Raw genomic sequence first — 7,416 nt, forward strand, 5'->3', positions numbered from 1 at the left:
CCCACACAACTTACCCCCAAAATTTGCACCTAAAACTCACCCCAAAATACCTCAAAATCCATCCCAAAATCGTATCAAAATCAGCTGCGGAAACTAGAAAAGAGCTAAATATCAGCTCCAAGACACCCCTAAATTCCAGCAGTTTTTTTTCCTTTAAAATCACTCTAAAATACTGAAAATCGCAGCAAATTCCAGTCCCGAAACCTCCCCAAAACCTGCTGAAATCAGCCCTCAAAATCACCAATCTACAGCTCCAAAACACATTAAAATCAGACCAAAAAATTAAGCCCCAAAACAGTTGCAAAAATGATCCAAAATGCTGCCAGTTCTAGCTGGTAAACCAGCCCCTCTTGCCCATAAAATCAGTCCAATACAACCCAAAAACAGCTTTTGAAACAGTCATTTAGTCACCCGAAAAATCGACTTTCGACGCGGTCTTAGATTGGTGGTCTGAGCTTTGGCCTGTGATACCGCCCTTGGTTGTGAGATATTTTGTCTTCTTTTCTTTTTAATTCTTTGCAGTAAAATTATATTGATGCAGGTGTTTATGCGTAAATTATCTTCTCCACAAATAATTTCATAACTCTTAGACCTTTACATTTAATCTTAAATTTAGGAAATGAATCTTTTCCTCTTACACGCGAGTTTGGGATAGTGAAACTACTGTTTTTGTCACGTCACCATTTAGGGTGATATTAAATTCACCTTAAACCAAAATAAGGGGGATATAGGTCGCCCATAAAGTTAAGGTGTATAAATAATTTTTCCGGACAAATTTGATAGGTAACTTATGTATTTTTTCAATTAAAAACTAACGGAAAGGACAAATTTTCTAACGGTGGTTTCCTGAAGCTTCTTAAATGATATCCCTATAGGTTCTGTAACTTTATTAGTTTAAAATAGTGACAATAACCAATGAGTAATTAATGTAGGAAACATACTTTTTTAAATTAACTATCATATGTGGAGATTTCAACAAACAGTGCTATCCTTTTTCAAGACTGAGGCACATCTTCTTTTTTGCTTCCTCATTTCTTAGGGGAAGGTGAAACTAATTTAACCTTTATTAGTAGTAGTTGTAGAGATCAAAGAATGAGTAAGTGTTGATGGAATCAATATTAAATTCGGACTCACACATGGAATTGATGGAAGCACTGTACTTAATATTAGTAACGGTGGGTTAAAATAGACTTTTGATGTCGGTAGCAGGGACCGTCCTTTCATAAAGCGAATAAAACAATCGTTTTAGGTCCCAAATTTGTGGGTACCTCATTTTTTGTTACACCTAATAGACTATTAAAGAATTCTGTAAAGTGAAAAAGTTTAATTTCTTTCTTTAACAAATATAGAGAAGAAGGATTTGCAACTGCTACGATTTCTATCAACCAAATTGCAACTGAAATGAATATCGAGCCCGAAGTTCGTAAGAAACGTGTGATATATAGGAAGTAACAATTTGATGCGAATGTTGATAATGAAATCTAAAAATCTTTCAAAGAGTCTTTTGAAGTTGATTACTTTTATACATTATAGACAAGACTATTATTTCACTTCAAAATAGATTTGAACAACTCGAAGCATAGAAAATATTTTTGGTTTTCTATTTGGCAACAAAAACCACTCATTAGATGTTGAAAATTTAAAAAAATATTGCCTTAGTCTTGAATATTCTTAAAGCATAATAATCAATTCGATATTGATGGTTTTGATTTATTTTTTCAATTAAAGTATTAAGAAAAATAGTGAGATTAGAAGATAACAGTTTAATTGATATACTTAATCAAATAAAAAGATTTAATTTTTTTTCCAAATGACTAAATTGTTTATGGAATAATCTTCATAACTCATGTTACCGTTGTTTCAGCGGAAAGAAGTTTTCAAAATTAAAATTGATAAGATCTTACCTAGCTAAGACAACAATGTCACAAAAAAGTTTAAATGAATTAGCTATATTGTCAATTGAGAAATACTTATTAGGAGTTATTGGTTATAAGAAAATTATTAATAACTTTGTATCTAAGAAAAGCTATAAAAAGATTGACTTCAAATAAATAATAACAAAAAGAATTAAAAAGTTAAGGCCCCTCGTAAAATTTGGCTTTAGGCCACAAAATTCGTCGGACCGCCCTGGTCGTTAGTGTAATAAAGAATGAGTACTAAGACTGGGCGAGTAATTGCTAAGAAATACCTCTTAGTCAGCTGAAATTAAAACGCCGATTAAAGGAAAATCGGTCCTTGATGTTGTCAATTTGGAATGTGGAGCGAAGTGGAGATTTGGGATGGTCATTTACACGTTCGTTTTGCTGGATCAAGTTCTCTCGATCATCTTCTTCGTCAGATGATTCTCTATCCCCATCATCTTGTTACAGATTTTGAATGTGCATTTGGCAACTTTGATGTGGAGCATGTGTAACGACCCGGCTGGTCGTTTTGAGAGTTAGAGCCTTGATTCTCTATTTACTGCTTCTCCCATATCTTTTCTGCTTATGTGACTTGTCGGGAGGTTTCGTTTTGGTTTTAGGAGTGTTTTGAGACACTTAGTTCCTAAATGACTCTGGAATGGAGTTTCGTCCATTCCTATACTCCGTTGGGTGATTTTGGGCCTAGGGGTGCCCGATTGTATTTTGGAGGTACGTAGCTTATTTAGGCTTGAAGTGGCGAAAGTCGAATTTTGAAGAGTTTGACCGGTAGTGGACTTTTTGATATCGGGGTTGTTGGGCTTTAAGCTTGGTGTAGCTTAAATAGGATATTTGAGTTTTCCTCCTTGGCAAAGGGATGTTGTCCCCATATTTGAGGAAGAAAAGACTTTTTATGGGTATATATATAATTGCTCTTGTTCTAGCTCTTAAAGAGTTAAGAAGAAGGCAAGCCTCGAGCCGTCGTCGTCGTCGCTCGCTCCGCTTCAGATTCGTATTTGGATCGATTGATTGATTAATCTTTTTGGATAAAATTCCTTTCAATTATTTAATTAATTAACAAAAATCAATCTGGAATAACCCATGACCCGCGACCCTGTCCGGTATGTTATTTTTCCCGGATTATTTTAAATTCGTTTTCTAATTTTCCCGCAATATTCCCACCTGTTCCAACTGCTATGGCTGTTCTGAAAGGTTGCGAACCTTTTTCAGAAACACTATCAAATAGGCTATAAATATGCCTTAAATCCCAGAATTTTTTACTTACTAAATTTTCTGATTATCTTCTTCTTCTTCTTCTTCTTCTTCTGCATAATATTCTCCAGTGTGTTTTATGACCATTGAGTGGTTCGCCGTTCACCAGAGTTTTTGGTACCAATACGCTAGTGAGTTAAATCGTTCTATCCTTGGAGGATATATTCCAGCACCTCGGGTACTTGAGGGGAATAATTTCCTTAAGGACACACTGTGTATTCAGTGGGCTCGATTTATTCCTATATTATTTTCCATAATTTATTTTGTCGTTCTGGTTCTACTAACTTTCTATTTCTGTTTTTCCAGAAAGTTTATTGTTTTATTGTTTATTACAACAATACATATTGAATAACAATCTTAAGGAAATCATAATATTATATTCTGTATTCTGTTTGTGGAGATTAAAACCTGTGTGAGTTTTCTACTCCTTCTGAATTTTACTATTCTGATTTGAAGATATAAAAACTTCATTAGAATATTGAAATTCAGAAAACGATTTGAAGAACATAAAAATTTCGTCGTTTTCATTGAAACAGTATATATAAAAAATTTAATTTTTATTTATCTTACATACAATTTATTGTTAATTACAAGGTTGTTTACTGTTCTGGTTTTGCCATCAATTGAACTCTTCTGTTGTTGACAGTGAGAAATGGCAATTGATAATGGAAATTCTTCTCGACTATTGTGGCGACGACGATAGCCTCGTTAAGCCGGACTGCTATTCCACCGGCCGAGAAACCGGGGAAATTTTCTGGAGCCAAGTTGGTCGTGAATGAAGCATTTCAAGTTGTTGCAATGATTGAAAAATTGCCTCCTTCGTGGAGAGATTTCAAGAATTATCTTAAGCAGAAGCTCAAAGAAATGAAGTTAGAAGATCTTGTGATTCGTCTCAAGATTGAGGAAGACAACAAACAGCCGAGAATAAGTCTCGTGAAAATTCAACGATCATGGGAGCTAATATCGTTGAGGAGACTGCTCCCGAAAGTAAGAAGAGGAAGAGGTCTCCTGGACAGACTAAGGAGCAGAACAAAAAGAAATTCAAGGGCAACTACTACAATTATGGAAGAGTTGGTCACAAAGCCCCTAATTGTCGTCTCCCGAAAAAGGATAAGAATAAGGGACATGCCAACATAGTGGAGAAGAATGATGAACTTGATGATCTGTGTGCAATGCTTCGGAGTGTAACCTAGTTGGAAATCCGAAGGAGTGGTGGATTGACTCTAGAGCCACTCGACATATTTGTGCCGTCAAGAAGCATTTGCAACTTACTCTACTGCTGGTCCCGAAGAAGAGATTTCTATGGAAAATAATGCAACAACCAAGATTGAAGGTAATAGGAAGATATTCCTGAAGAAAACCTCCGGCAAGGTGTTAACGCTCATCAACGTTCTTCATGTTCCTACAATTACGAAGACTTTAGTTTCTACTTCTTTACTTGTGAAGAATGGATCCAAATGTGTATTTGTTTATGATAAAGTTATTGTAAGAAAGAATGAAATGTATGTTGGAAAAGGCTACCTCACGGAGGGCCTTTTCAAACTCAATGTAACCCTGTAATTTAGTGGTTAACCTGCAAATTTTCAGGTGAACCTTTTAAAGGCTGCAACCTTATGACCATCTCAATTGCTAATGGCCACTGGCCAATATTCGAAATCTTGTACTAAAAGAATAGCATGCCCCTCATTCAACTAAATCATTGTAACCACCTGGATTTTATATCTATTATTGTAAAATCATGAAGATTGAAATCAGCAGTGTGCATCAACTTAATCCGTGAAGGTTTGCATACGCACAACCCTTCCCAAACCCCACTTGCGGGATTACACTGGGTTTATTGTTATTGTATTCATGAGTGCTTGTGATCTAAGTTGCTCGGACACGGGTGCGGGTGTCCGACACAAGTGCGGATCTTTCAAGACGTAAATTTTAAGATTCGGGGATATGGATCCTAGTACGGATACGGGTGTTGGAATTCGGCTAAAAATAATTAAAATAAATAAATTTCTCTCTAATTTATGAGATATTTTGTGGAATACTTACGTATAGCTTGTAAAGTATGGATTTTTTTTTATTCTCAAGTTGTAGATAAGTAAAAGATTGGTTTCCTAGATAAGATATGCTATTTTCTTCAAACTTACCCTAGTTTTAGTTCTGATTTCAATAATCAAATTGTATCTTGTCTCGAATTTTTATGTCCGTCATGGTCAAAGTACCCAAAATATTTTGACCAGATCCGGTACAGATCCCGTACCCACACTCATAAGTGTCGTGTCAACACGGGTGCGGCACCTAAACTGCCATGTTGGAGCAACTTAGCTTGCGATGGCCTGGCAGCCCTAGACAGAAAACATGGTGAACATTAATTTGTTATTTTGAACTTACAGCAAGTTTATTTTATCAGAATTATGAGATTAACGAAAAGGAAAAAGAAAAAGAAAAAGAAGGGATGTGTTAAGACTCGATATGTGGATCAATAGACAGAACTATTTTTTCTATACAATTAGACCACGAGCCTAATTTCTCTGCGAGGCATTTTTCCAGCCACAGTTATTTTTAGTAACCCACTGTACCTACAATTCTGCATTGAAGCAGAGTTCATAGCAACAACAAGAACCATTTTAGGAGTAGAACAGACTGCATTGGCTCTCTGACATATTGATCCATTAATCAGACAACATAGGTCCAACATTGTCTTAGTATCCCTCAAACAAACAGCTATGACGTTTGAGAAAATGAGAGGGAAACTGGATCACTGTTTCCAAATTGAATGTTGGACTTGAGAACGCAATATAATGATCGATCTTCTTCTCCTAGACAGACTACCTTCTTTTGTTAACAACCAGAATTGGAAGAAATTGAAGGTTTTCATCAATGGAGATTAAGGTCTAGAATGATCCCTCCACGGAGAACTCAGATGAACAGAAAAATGAAGTTGAGAAATAAGTCGCTCAACTCAATTGAGCTGGGCCTGTTGCTTTATATACAAACCCGGATCCGGTCCATTACAATATCAGTCCAACAAATCAAATAATAGGAAAGAGCTAAAGCAAAGTTATATACATAAATATACATTTGGACCTATTAGTATTAGTCTTTCAGTTTTGGGCCTGAAGCCAAATATGCAGATAGCCCAACACCCCCTTAAAGTTGAAGGGGGATAACACCTTCAACTTGCCCAGAAATGAATGATGGAGAGCACCCGCAAGAGGCTTTGTAAGTACATCAACAAGTTGTTGAGCAGTTGGGACATGGTGAAGTTGAATAAATCCCTCAAGCAGCTTGGTCCGAATAAAATAACAATCCACCTCGATGTGCTTACTACGTTCGTGAAAGACATGATTCTTAGCAATATGAATGGCTGCCAAGTTGTCACAAAACCCAGAAATAGGAGAAGAAATAGGAACATAGATGTCATGTAATAATCTGGATAGCCAGATTAGTTCAGCCACAACTTTGCTCACAGTACGATACTCAGCTTCAGCTGAAGACAAAGAAACCACTGGTTGTTTCTTAGACTTCCAACCAATAAGACTATCACTAAGGAAAATATAATAACCAGTAACAGATTTGCGTGTATCTGGGCAGGCAGTCCAATCAGTGTCTGAGTAAGCATGGACAGACATATCAGCAGAATCAGAGTAAACTAGCCCAAGATCATCAGTACCCTTGAGATATCTAAGCAAGTGAAGAGCATCAGACATATGAGGAAGTCTAGGGGACTTTAAAAATTGACTAAGGTGTTGAACTCCAAAAGAGATATCTGGTCTCGTGTGAGTAAGAAACAACAGTTTACCAATAAGACTTATGTATTTTTCTGGTGTAGGAACAATATCACCAACATCAGCATACAATTTATTATTTAACTCCAAAGGACTCACCACAGAACTTACATCACAACAATTAAACTCATGAAGCAAATCAGTCACAAATTTCTTCTGATTGAGAAGAACACCCCCATGCAGATGGTTAACTTCAATACTCAAAAAGTAATGCAAAGACCCCAAATCTTTAATCTTCAATTCATTGTCCAAAAATACTTTCAATGAATCAATTTCAAGCAAGTCATCACCTGTGAGTATTATGTCATCAAAATAGACTGCAAAGATAACTAGGTGACCAGGAGACCCTTTTATGAATAAAGAGTAGTCATTGGGGGAATGATGATAACCTCTAGAACACAAGGCATGAGATAGTTTAGCGTACCATTGTCGTGAAGCTTGTCTTAAACCATAAAGGGATTTCT

This window comes from Nicotiana attenuata, unplaced genomic scaffold (assembly GCF_001879085.1).
Source record: "Nicotiana attenuata strain UT unplaced genomic scaffold, NIATTr2, whole genome shotgun sequence".
NCBI classification, from domain to species: Eukaryota; Viridiplantae; Streptophyta; class Magnoliopsida; order Solanales; family Solanaceae; genus Nicotiana; species Nicotiana attenuata.